Consider the following 10159-nt stretch of genomic DNA (forward strand, 5'->3'; position numbering starts at 1 on the left):
ATCAGACCGGCAAGGGGGGCAGTTGGGGGTGACAAGGCTGGCAGGGGGGGGGCAGTTGGGCAAGCAGGTTGGCAGGCAGAGTGGTTAGGGGCGATCAGGCAGGCAGGCAGGTGAGCGGTTAGGAGCCAGCGGTCCGGATTACGAGAAGGTCCACTGAGGGGTCCAGATTGTAGAGGGTGCAGGTGGGGCTGAGGGACACCCCCCCACCCATGCACAAATTTCATGCACTGGGCCACTAGTCTAATCTAATAAAAGAGAAACGTGCACATTGACCACACCTCCACTATGCCCCAAGCCACGCCCACCAGCCAATCAGAGCAACTATATGCAAATTAACCCAATCAAGATGGCGGCCGGCAGCCATGGAGCTGGAGCAAACAGGAGGCTTGGTTGCCCCGGCGATGGAGGAAGCCAAGCTTCCCGCCTGCTCTGGCCGGCTGTGGCCTCCTTATAGAAGATAAATAAATCCCAGATACCTGCTTCTAGCCAGCCTACACTGGGAGCTTGGGTGGCTGGGGGCTTGGCCAGCCTGCAAACAGCCATCAGCCCCTCACCCAGAATGGCCAGGTACCCCAGCAGGACCCCCACCCTGAAGGGGGTGTGGCCAGCCTGCAAACAGCCATCAACCACTCACCCAGGCTGGCCAGGCACCCCAGCGGGGACCCCCTCCCTGATCTGGGACACTCTTCAGGGCAAACCAGCCGGCCCCCACCCATGTACTAGGCCTCTATCCTATATAATAAAAGGGTAATATGCAAATTGACCCTAACAGCAGAAAGACTGGGAATGACTGGTCACTATGACACACACTGACCACCAGGGGGCAGACACTCAATTCAGGAGCTGCCCCCTGGTGGTCAGTGTGCTCCCACAGGGGGAGCTCTGCTCAGCCACAAGCCAGGCTGACGGCTGCCAGCACACTGGTGGTGGTGGGAACCTCTCCCGCCTACTCAGTAGCGCTAAGGATGTACGACTGCTCCCTGCTGGCAAGTGGACATCCCCCGAGGGCTCCCGGGCTGCCAGAGGGATGTCTGACTGCCAGCTTAGGCCCAATCCCCTGGGGAGCGGGCCTAAGCCAGCAGGTGATCATTCCCCGAGGGATCCCAGACTGCGAGAGGGCACAGGCCGGGCTGAGGGACCCCCCCGAGTACACAAATTTTTGTGTACTGGCCTCTAGTCTATAATAATAAAAGAGCAATATGTTAATTAGACTGGATGTCCTTCTGGACGACTTTCTGGATGAAGCTGGGGCTGCAAGGGAACCCCGGGTCCCGGGTGCCTGCCGGCGGCCGCTGGGAAGCCTCAATCCCAGGTGCCATTGGGAAGCCAGTGCCGGCATCCGGGGGAAGGAAGGCCTACTCTTTCACGAATTTCGTGAATCGGGTCTCTAGTAAGTAAATAAGGGGAAATGTTTTAGAATCACTATTTAATGACTTATTACTGTATAGTAATGAAGACTGCAGATTAAATTCTGTACCCTAAGATTTTTTAAAAATATATATATATATTTTATTGATTTTTTACAGAGAGGAAGGGAGAGAGATAGAGAGTTAGAAATATCGATGAGAGAGAAACATCGATTAGCTGCCTCCTGCACATCTCCTACTGGGGATGTGCCCGCAACCCAGGTACATGCCCTTGACCGGAATCGAACCCGGGACCTTTCAGTCCGCAGGCCGACGCTCTATCCACTGAGCCAAACTGGTTTCGGCTGTACCCTAAGATTTTTAACACTGAAAGTAAGTCTTAAGTTCTGTCAGAGATTTGTTACCCTCAATACAGATATTAGAAATTTAACTTTTTTGTAATACGTTTTCATCTCTCAGTACTGTGTAGATGTTATAATGGGTACAAATGCACAGCGCTTGGTCTTTACCCTCAAGGAGTTTATACATTTGGAAAGAAGAAACATGTTCATGTGACAACTAAGTAAGATAGAATATGTATACACATGTATTATATACATGGTTCTAGATTGAATGTAGGTGAAGGGAAGTACAAACCGAGTAGATGAGAGGAAGTATTGGAAGGGAAAAATAAAGAAGGATAAATTAAGAAAGAGAAAACAAAATTTACTCAAAGTGAGTTCTCAGAATTCCAAATAAAACACAGGAATAACTCTAATGCTGTTACAGACACGAGAAAATCAAGAATCAGATCATTGTACTCACTTTAGATGATAAAGACTTTGAATATGTTTGGGTGTTCAGAAACTTAAATGAAGGCTTTTGTTTTAAAAGAACAAGGAATTTAAAACTCAAAACAAATGTTAACATGAACAGGTGAATACAATAAAGAATGTGCAATTACAAATCTTTGAGATAAAAAAGATAGTAATTGAAATAAAAAGTACAGTGGATAGCATAAACTATAGAAGAGAGATAGGAAGATAACAAATAGTAATGCATACACAGTTAAGGGAAATAGAAGATGGATGGAGTTTTCTATACTCATACTAGGAATTCCAAAAGGAGAGAATGGAGGAAAATGGTAGAGAAATAATATTAAAAATATAACTTCTTCGAATTTTCTAAAACTAAAGGAAGGTAAAAGTAACTCCACGTATTTACAAAGTTTACTGGATCTGCAAAACTTCAGTATAAACAATCTTAAAAGCCATCAAGGGTAAAAGATCAGATTACCTGCTAGGGTAGATTACATCATTGAGACATTGAGGCCATTTTTTACCCACCTTTTTTAGTGCTCTTTACCATGTACCTTTGTAGTGACCTCCCACTACAAAGTGGATGGGATGTATTATCCTGCCCTTTACTGAGTTCAGTCATGTGACTTGCTTCCACTGATGGAATCGGAGCAGATGTGTCACATAGCATAATATTGAGACAGGCTTGAGTACCAGGGCTTGCTCTTTCACCTCTCCCATTGCCATGGGAAAAACATGCCAGGCCAGTTTACTGGTCCTAGGAAGAATAAATAGGTTTGGTTTTGTTTTTTAAATAAACAAAGCCACAAATCTGTGGGAAAATGCAAAAGATCTAACATTTGTTTCATTGGAGTTCCAGAAGGAGAGTGCGAGGCTGAAAAATATTTGAAGAAATAATGTTTGAAAATGTTCCAAATTTGGAAAAAGTGAAACCAACAGATTTAAGAAGCAAAGTAAACTCTAAAAAGGACAGACCCGAAGAAATCCACATCTAAACACGTAATCACATTTTTGAAAACTAAGGATCCTGCCCCAGCCCCATTCACCCAATCTTGAAAGCAGCTCAATGAAACAATACATTTATTATCTATACTAATAAAAGGGTAATATGCTAATTAGACCGGACGTCTTCTGGACATCCATCTGGACAAATCCAACGTGGCTGCGAGGGCCGAGGGGCGTGTGAGAGGCGGGGCAGCGCAGGAGAGGCAGGTCGGCGTGGCCCCTTTCGCAGAGGCCACTGGAGAGGTACCGCCGCTGCTGCTGCTGCTGCTGCTGCTGCTGCTGCTGCCATGGGAGAGGAGTCGGTGCCCCTGCTGCTGCCACTGCCACCACCCCTTTCACAGAGGCAGCACGGGAGAGGCCTTGGTGCGGGCTGGTCCAGCGCCACGGCCCCTTTTGTGGCAGGGGTGCGGGAGAGGCCACAGGAGAGGGGGCTGCGTGGTCCCAGTCCCAGTGCTACCCCTTCCACAGAGGTAGCGGTACAGGCCCGGTCCCGGTGCCTCACCTCCACAGAGGCTAGACAGGATGCGACCTGGTGTGCCTCAACCTCCCACAGCTCCTCCCCCAGCTGGTCTGGTGCCAGAACGCCCCCCATCCACCCGTAGGTGGGGGGTGGGGCCAACGCTAAGAAGTGAGGGCCGAGGGCTGGCAGCTGCGGTGGCCGGCAATGGGGTGATTGGGGAGGCGCCTTCCCATGATCGGCCCGGTTGCTTCCTGCAGAGGTAGGCCAGACTGTGGCTTAGGCAGGGAGCAGGCCTAAGCCATCAGTAAGACATCCCCTGAAGGCTCCCAGACTGTGAGAGGGGCAGGCCAGGCTGAGGGACTCCCCCGCCCTTCACCCCCCAGAGCACAAATTTTTGTGCACCGAGCCTCTGGTAGGGTAATAATGATTTGAATGGCGGTAGACGTCTTCTTAGAAACCATGAAGCCAGAAGGAAGTGGTGAAATATTTTTCATATGTTGAAAGAAAACACCTATTAACCCATAATTGTATATCCAGCAAAAATATCCTTCAGGGATGAAAGTAAAATAAAGATATTTTCAGATGAAATTAACTTAAGAGATTTATCACCAACAGTCTTTTTTCACAAAAATTTCTTCAAATAGAAAGGAAATGATAACTGAAGAATACTTGGAACAATAGGAGTGAAGAAATAACGGGGAAGGGTGACTATCTGAGGAGATTTTAGTCCTGATCTTTTAAAATTATTTGAGTGCTCACTTCAGCAGCACATATACTAAAATTGGAACAATACAGAGAAGATTAGCATGGCCCCTGGGTAAGGATGACACACAAACTTGTGAAGAGTTCCATATTTTTAGACTTAAATGTAAGTGGTGAAACTATAAAAATCCTAGAAGAAACCATAGGCAGCGAATCTCAGATATCTTTGTAGCAATATATTTGTCGATACATCCCCTAGAGCAGTGGTTCTCAACCTTCTGGCCCTTTAAATACAGTTCCTCATATTGTGACCCAACCATAAAATTATTTTCGTTGCTACTTCATAACTGTAATGTTGCTACTGTTATGAATCGTAATGTAAATATCTGATATGCAGGATGGTCTTAGGCGACCCCTGTGAAAGGGTTGTTCGACCGCCAAAGGGGTCGCGACCCACAGGTTGAGAACTGCTGCCCTAGAGCAAGGGAAACAGGAAAAAATAAACAAATGGGAATACATCAAACTAAAAAGCTTCTGCACAGCAAAAGAAACCATCAACACAATGAAAAGGGAGCCAACTATATGGGAGAACATATTTTCCAATGATACATCTGATAAGAGGTTAATAAAAACCTCATAGAAATTAATAGAAGGAAGACAGACAATCGAATTTAAAAATGGGCAAAGGACCTGAATAGACACTTCTCCAAAGAGCACATACATGAAAAAATGCTCAAAGTCACCAATCATCAGAGAGATGCAGATTAAAACTACAATGAGTTATCACAGCTACCAGAATGGTTATCATCAACAAATGATAAATCGTGGTGAGGATGTGGAGAAAAAGGAACCCTTGTGCACTGCTGGTGGGAATGCAAACTGGTGAGTCCACTGTGGAGAACAGTATGGAGTTTCCTCAAAAAATTAAAAATGGAACTGCTATTTGACCCAATGATCTCACTGCTAGGGACATATCCTGAGAAGCCTGAAACACCAATCAGAAAGAATATATGCACCCCTATGTTCATAGCAGCACAATTTACAATAGCTAAGATGTGGAAACTGACCAAGTGCCCATCAGTACATGAGTAGATAAAATACCTGTGGTACATTTACACAATGGAACACTACGCAGCTGTAAAAAAGAAGGATCTCTTACCCTTTGAGACACCATGGAGGGACCTAAAGAGTATTATGTTAGGCTGTGCACTCGGAAGTCCCGGATCTGCCTCTTGCTTCAACAGTGTTTGGACAGAACAGACCCAGGGACGCCCCATCTTCCAGCCTCTGACCACTCTCCTGTGTCTCATCCAGTCACCACCTTCAGAACCCCCTCCGGGACCAGCCAACACACCGTTTTGTTTCTACCTTAGCTCCTTGTTGCTGAACAACCATGAACTCCTAAATTCGTCAGAATTATTCCACCAAGGTGGAGGCTGTGGTCAATCACCCAGCCAACCTGCAACTGCAGGCCTCCTACACCTACTTCTCTCTGGGCTACGATTTCAACTGTGTGGAGGGTGTGGGCCACTTCTGCGAGTTGGCGGAGCAGAAGTGCAAGGGCGCTGAGCATCTCTTAAAAGTTGCAAAACAAGCGTGGCGGCCGCATTCTTTTCCAGGATGTGCAGAAACCTTCCCAAGATGACTGGGGCAAAACTCAGGACGCCATGGAAGCCGCCCTGGCCCTGGAGAAGAACCTGAACCAGGCCCTTTTGGAGCTGCATGCCCTGGGTCCTACCCGTGCAGACCCTCATCTCTGCGACTTCCTGGAGAACCACTTCCTGGATGAACAAGTGAAACTGATTAAGAAGATGGGTGAGTATCTCTTCAAAAGGCTCACCCTCAAGCACGACTAGGCGCCTTTGGAGCCCAGAGGCCTTTGAGGGGCCCCTCTGCATCCCCCTGGTGTCTCTGGCTTTTACCTGAGCCTCTTCCCGAAACTACTATCCATTCTTTTAGCCACCCTGGAGCCCTCTCCAATGCATTGGACCAAATGAAACAATAAAGCCTTTTGCAGGAAAAAAAAAAAAAAAAGAGTATTATGTTAAACAAAATAAACCAGTCACAGAAAGACACATATCACATGACCTAACTTATATGTGGAATCTAGTGAACAAAGCAAACTGAAAAAAATACATCTAGAGACATGGAAGCATGGAATAGACTGATGAATCTCAGAGGGAAGGGGGAGGAGCTGCAGGAAGAGATTAACCAAAGAACTTATATGCAAATGTGCATAACCCGTGGACACACACAGTAGCATCGTGAAGGCCTGGGGGAGGGTTGGAGGAGCTTAGTGGGGGGAAAAGGAACATCTAATACTTTCAGCAATAAAGAGAAATTTTTAAAAATCATGTTTGACATTCAAAAGGGAAATTACAGTATTTCTGAAGTAGCACTTGAGTGTAGAGATGTTTAAGACCAACTATATCATAAAGGCGAGGAGAATAATGTGGTGTAAATTTTTTAAAGGTTTTTACATTCCACTTGAAGTAGTAAAATATTGATACTAGTATACTGATATATTAAGTATGTAAATTGTAATTTCTAGAGCAAGCACTAAAAATAACATGAGATACACTCAAGAAACTATAGACAGTCCTCACTTATGATGATTTGATTTACGGCTTTTTGACTTTATGATGGTGTGAAAGTGGTTGGCATTCAGGAGAAACTGCGCTTCAAATTTTGAGTTTTGATCATTTCCTTAGCTAGAAATAAACATGCAATACTCTCTCATGATGCTGGGCACTGGCAGTGAAGCATAGCTCCCAGTCAGGCATGTCATTATGGAGTAAACAACGGACACTCTACAGTGCACTGTGTTGCTAGTGTTTTTTTGGATATTTTGTTGAGGACGTTTAAGGTAGGCTTGGCTATGCTATGATGATCAGTATATCAGTTGTGTTAAATGCATTTTTGATTTAACAATATTTATAACGTATGATGGATTTTTTGGCGCATAACCCCATTGTCATTGTAAGTCAGGGAATATCTGTATGATAAATTAAAATATGGTAGGCTCTGGCGGGGTTGCTCAGTTGGTTGGAGTGTCACTCCATAATGCCAAAAAGGTTTCAGGTTCAGTTCCCAATGAGGGCACATACCCAGGTTGCGGGTTTCATCCTCAGTCGGGGCACCTCTAAAATCAATGAAAAAAAACCACATATAATTGAGTGAGGATTAAAAAAAAATGGTAGTGGGCCACAAGAAGGCAGAAATAGAGAAATAGGCATGTAAACAGAACAGAAAACAGTAAAATGACAGGCTTAATCCTTACATAAATAATTATATTAAATGTAAATGCTCTGAATAAACCTATTAAAAGATTTTCAGAATGGGCAAAAAACCATGATCCAACTATATGCTTTTACAAGAAAATTACTTCAGATGTAATGATATATTACATCTTGCTAAAGATTGTTTATCAGATAATCTATGGGAAATCTCATATTTCATAGTGAAATTACAGAAACTTTCCCATTAGAGTTAGGAACTAGATTATAAATTCTCTATCACTGCTTCTGTTCAATTATAAAATAAGAAAAGAAAAAGAAAAAGTGATTTCTCTTGCTATCGGAAAGTAGAGTTTTCCTATGAAAACTTTTGTAAGCCAAAATGACGAAAAGTGCAGTATGTGACATTTTTTTCGTAAAGCGAAAGTCCTCTTCGGATATTTTTTCTGCTAATGAAAATAGGTGTACTCAGGTAGTTCTTTTCTAAAAGGAAAGAAGGCACAATATGAACTTTTGGAGAGTGGGGGATACCTGTAATAGAATTGAAAAGAAAGATGCAATTGTTTTTGTGTTTTGTTTTTAATTGTTAGAAAAATCAAGAGACTCTACAAATTCAAAACTTATAATAGTTCAGTTGCTGAGTATATAATCAACATAAAGACTACTCATTTTTCTAGTAAGTAGTTTTAAAATGTTATAGGAATAAAGATCCCTTTTTCATTAACAGTAGCAACAGCTACAAGAAGAACCATGACTAAGAAGATGACTATTAAAGTTTGTAAGATTTTAAGAAAAATTTCAGATCAGAATTGAAGGACATAAAAGAAGACCCAAATAAATGGTGCAGTTTTACATTATGATCTTGCATTGGTAGGCTTAATTTTATAAGTGTCCACATTAGTCTATAAAATTTGCTGCATTTCTATTTACTATCCCCCTCCCCATCTTGTTGCAACTCATTCTAAATTTTATTTGCAAACAAATGTCTATGAGGAAGCAAAATGTTCCTGAGTAGGGAGAATGTGTGGGTGAGGGGAGGCGGGCATGCACATGAGGGCCTGGGTTTTTGTTGTAGTGATTAGTATGGGCACATGTATAGAGGAATAGACCAGAATGGAATAGGAAACTCAGATGTGGCATTACAAGTCCATGGATTAAGCATGGACTATGCAGTAAATGTTGCTAAGATTATTGGTTATTCACATGAAAGAAAAGAACTAAATGTAGACCTTGACCTTACTTCATACTTCCAGGTAGATTACAGATCTATCTACACTAATGAAAGATGCAAATTAACCATCACTCTGCCACTCCGCTACACCCACCAGCCAATCAGGAGCGAGTATGCAAATTAACCCAACTAAGATGGCAGTGGCCACGGAGTTGGAGCGAGCAGGAGGCTTGGGTTGCCCCCGGTGATGGAGGAAGCCAAGCTTCCTGCCTGCCCTGGCCGGCCCTTGGGCTCCACCAAGGCTACAAAGTTTCAATTATAGAAGATAAATAAATCCCAGATACCTGCTTCCAGCCCGCCCTGGCCTCTGCTCAAGGAGGCGCTGAAAAAAAAAAGGAGAGGCTGAGAGCTTAGGTCGCCGGGGGGCATGGCCAGCCTGAAAACAGCCATCAGCCCCTCACCCAGGCTAGCCAGGCACCCCAGCAGGACCCCCTGAAGGTGCTTTGGCCATTCTGCAAACAGCCATCAGCCCCTCACCCTGAAGGGGCTGTGGGCAGCCTGAAAACGGCCTTCAGCCCCTCACCCAGGCTGGCCACACCCCCATGGGGTGAGGGTCCCCGATGGGGTGCTTGACCAGCCTGCAAACAGCCATCAGCCCCTCACCCAGGCTGGCCAGGCACCCCAGTGGGACACCCCCCACCCTGAAGGGGCTGTGGCCATTCTGCAAACAGCCATCAGCCCCTCACCCAGGCTGGCCAGGCACCCCAGCGGGGACCTCCACCCTGATCCGGAACACCCTTCATGGCAAACCAGCTGGCCCCCACCCGTGCACAAGGCCTCTATCTATACTAATAAAAGGGTAAAATGCTAATTAGACCGGCATGACTGGCCATCTTCCGGATGTCCGACTTCCTTCCAGACAAAGCCAATGGTGGTGGGGGCCGAGGCAGAAGCAGTTAGGGGAGATCAGGCCTCAGGGAGGGTAATTAGGGCCAATCAGGCAGGCAGGCAGAGGCAGTTAAGGAGCAATCAGGCAGGCAGGCAGAGAGGTTAGGGGTGATCAGGCAGGCAGGTAGAGGGGTTAGGGGCAATCAGGCAGGCAGAGGCAGTTAGGGGCAATCAGGCAGGCAGGCAGGTGAGTGGTTAGGAGCCAGTGGTCTCAGATTGCACGAGGAATGTCTGACTTCCGGTTTAGTCAGACATACCCAAAGGGGTCCCTGATTTGAGAGGGTGCAGGCTAGGCCGAGGGAACCCCCCCCACGCGAATTTCCTGCACCGGGCCACTAGTCTTACATAATAAAAGGGTAATGTGCAAATTGACCCTAACAGCAGAATGACTGGGAATGACTGGTCACTATGACACACACTGACCAACAGGGGGCAGACGCTCAATGCAGGAGCTGCCCCCTTGTGGTCAGTGC

The 10159-nt window shown here is 45.5% G+C and overlaps 1 protein-coding gene and 1 pseudogene across 11 annotated transcripts in view; both read left to right on the forward strand.

The window, feature by feature from the left end:
* Positions 1-10159, forward strand: part of ARHGAP12 (Rho GTPase activating protein 12) — a 164874-nt gene that overhangs the window by 93959 nt on the left and 60756 nt on the right. The window lies entirely within an intron of this gene.
* LOC106727865 lies at positions 5725-6202 on the forward strand (annotated as a pseudogene).

This window comes from Myotis brandtii, unplaced genomic scaffold (assembly GCF_000412655.1).
Source record: "Myotis brandtii unplaced genomic scaffold, ASM41265v1 scaffold49, whole genome shotgun sequence".
Lineage (NCBI taxonomy): Eukaryota > Metazoa > Chordata > Mammalia > Chiroptera > Vespertilionidae > Myotis > Myotis brandtii.